Consider the following 3,129-nt stretch of genomic DNA (forward strand, 5'->3'; position numbering starts at 1 on the left):
GTATACCGCACGCGGCTCCACACTAAGCGTATCATTTCCCATCAGTAACATTTTGTTTCTTTATTCTAAAAGAATGAGACCAACCCATTGAACTACATTGACAAGAAACTAACCAAATTGAAATTAAAGTAGGATTGATTTTGTTGTTAATTATGTTTTCATCTACTAAACTATAAGCTCAATAGCAATTATTTTTAACCACAACTCAGCTATAAAAGAAAATTTTATTAAAGACTATAGCAATGTATTTGCTAAGAGCCAGCATAAGCATACCTTAAAATTGTCAAGTATGGTAAAACTTTACGAGCTAAAATGATAAATTTTAATTGTGTTGGAATGAAAATTATCTGGTACTTTAGAACATATTTTGTGTATGAAAAATCTTATTAACAACATTTTGAAAGGAGATTTTGAATTTTTTAGGATGCTGGACCTAAACCTTATTGACTGATCCACCAAAAAACCGAAAACTATTACTTTATATTTATATTGACCTTTTAAACACAAGATTTTCTTTCTTTCAAATGAAACATAAATAGAAGCAAACAAAAAAAAAAAACAAAAACACAAGAATTTCTCTCTATATGTATCTTTCATTAATGGAAAAAAAAATGTAGAAAGACAACACAAATTTTCTTTTACATACAAGAAACGTATTTGGAATTTAACTCGATATAATTTAAAATTTTCTTAAGGTAATGGCTCAGAGCACCGCTTCCCACATCCCAATCACCTCACCTCGTCCTTCCCCTTGCAAACAAATAAATCAAGAATATGTGCAAAAGAGATATTAATTAAATTTGATAAAGAGACATGATAGAGAAAAATTAATTAAATTTGATGAAAAGATATGTACTGTTATAATATTAATGCACGAAGTATTAGCTACGATGTAGTTTTAATAAACTATAAACTAAAAAGGAGCTTGATAATATTAACCAAAAACAAAGTGATGACTTAGCCATATCTATACAGTGATCAATAGCTAAAATTGAGAGTTTGAAATTTATTGTACAGGTGCCAAAAGCTTAATAACTAATACCTTGAGGCATGGGGTATTCTAAAATATATATGGAGGACACCATCCGACAAATTAGACCAAACCTTAAAAACTAAATTAAAGGAGCACTTATAGTTATTATCATAGCTTGATCTTCAAGTCATTCTGCTCATCAAACCCAATAGTGGGATCTTTTCCCTCACAAATTAATTGCCCCACGAAGTTTTTCCACTCTCTCAAGAACACCCTTCACGGCCAAATCAAATGCATCTTCTAACTTAGATTTATGATCTCCGTATACCGTCCTTGGAATCAGCCTTATCACTTCTTCCCTCATTGCTTCTTCTTCAACCTTGGAAACTCCAAGTAATGTCTCATTAATCCTGAATCTTCTATCCCTTAATTTCTTCTCGGGTATGAACACCGAATACTTTGTATGATTCTTCGGTAAGTGCCATTTATATTGTGTATAAGCACTGCCCGGATGGAAAAAAACAGGAATGCAACCAGCCAAAATAGAATCAAATGTTGATCTTCGAGTGGGCGTATCCCCTGGAGGCTGTAAACAGAACACTGAGCTCTCAAAAGCCTTCATCACGTTAACAGGATTATAGCAATTGGTTGTTTTGTCACCACAATCTAGCAATTTACATGAGCTTGAGTCTTTGCATTGGCCAATGATACTGCCCCGGATTGAGCCTCCATAGTTTCTTGTAGCACCGACAAAGCAGAAGAGATATTCCCTCTTCTGTCTTCTCATCCTTTCTTGCCATTCTGAGACTTCGGTTTGCTTTGAAGGATGAAAGTACGTTGGATATGGTATTGCCAAGTCATTGCTCCAGGATTGTGAATCGACTGACAGCATCGTCATGTTCTGAGATTCAGGCAAAATCCTGAACATGCTACCCCATTTACTGTTTGATTGCCTCCTGAAATCCAAAGAAGGTCTCCCAGAAACTAAGAAATGATCCAGACCCCGCATTTTTTCCCATTCAGGTTTTTCCAAAAGCCACTTGATCAAGTTTTTGCCTGACGAATCTCTCACTGATGGCTTAAAACCCCAGAGATGACGCCGGAGATCTAGACCAGCGTAGAATGGTACATATATTGCTGATGCAAGCGAGGAATCATTCGTTAAGCATTCATAGTTTTTCATCCTGTTATGGAAAATGACTTCTAAAAAAAAATGGTCAGTGATAAACCAACTTGTACTGTTTGATAAAATCCCGTTGGAATTTTCAATTCGTGGACCAAAACCTGAGTTCAAAGTGTACATACACGTATCATACTTATCAATCTTTCTGGTAATCAATTGACAATTTTCGAGCACGTCTTCATTGAATTGCTTGGGCAGATCATGAATGTAAATATATCGACCTAAGCACGCATTAACTTGTTTGCTATTTACTTTAATGCCGTCAATCTTAGTGCTACCAATTATTGATGAATAACAATTACGCAGCAACAAGAGACAAATCATAGTATAAAAAATAAAAACGAACCCGAGTATGGTACTGCGGCTGGGCTTCCCCATTTGAAATTTAGATTCAGTGCTGCGGTGATCTTCTTATCTGAGCTCTCGTTTCAGCATGGAATAAGAGGGAGGCGAGCAGAAATCTGCTGTGTATTATAAGAAAAGAGAGGCTGCTGTTCTATTTTAGCGTACAACATACTCATGGCAGAGAAAATTAAGTCCTGATTGGAGGCTCTCTCACCAAGTCTCTGCGCGTTAGGTGGCCAACAGATTTAGGTAATTAAGAAAAAAAAAATCCTTAATCATTAAGTTTTTACGTTGAAAATAATGCATGGGATCATCAAAATGTGAAAGTGTTATTGTTCAGGTCTGATTATAATAATAATTTTTTTTTTTGTGTCTTTCTTGGAGCTTTCTCCCAGAAAAGCCGCCAGTACCAAGACTCCATAAATGTTTTCTTTCTGTAAAATTTCACTTATATCCCTGATGTTTGATAAGGTTGTCAATTGACTAATGCAATAAGCAAATTAAATCATGTCAGCATTATTAATTTAATGAATTAAGCATTTTCGGTGTTACTAGCAAATTTAGTACAGGTTATGTATGTAACAACTATCAAGGAGTGACATGTTGTGCACATAAAATAACGAGTAAC

The 3,129-nt window shown here is 35.0% G+C and overlaps 1 pseudogene; it reads right to left on the reverse strand.

Annotated features, from left to right (window-relative positions):
- Positions 1–966: 966 nt before the first annotated feature.
- Positions 967–2,635, reverse strand: LOC18032706 (annotated as a pseudogene).
- Positions 2,636–3,129: the final 494 nt, after the last annotated feature.

The sequence above is a fragment of the Citrus clementina genome, unplaced genomic scaffold (genome assembly GCF_000493195.1).
Source record: "Citrus clementina cultivar Clemenules unplaced genomic scaffold, Citrus_clementina_v1.0 scaffold_9, whole genome shotgun sequence".
Classification (NCBI taxonomy): Eukaryota; Viridiplantae; Streptophyta; class Magnoliopsida; order Sapindales; family Rutaceae; genus Citrus; species Citrus x clementina.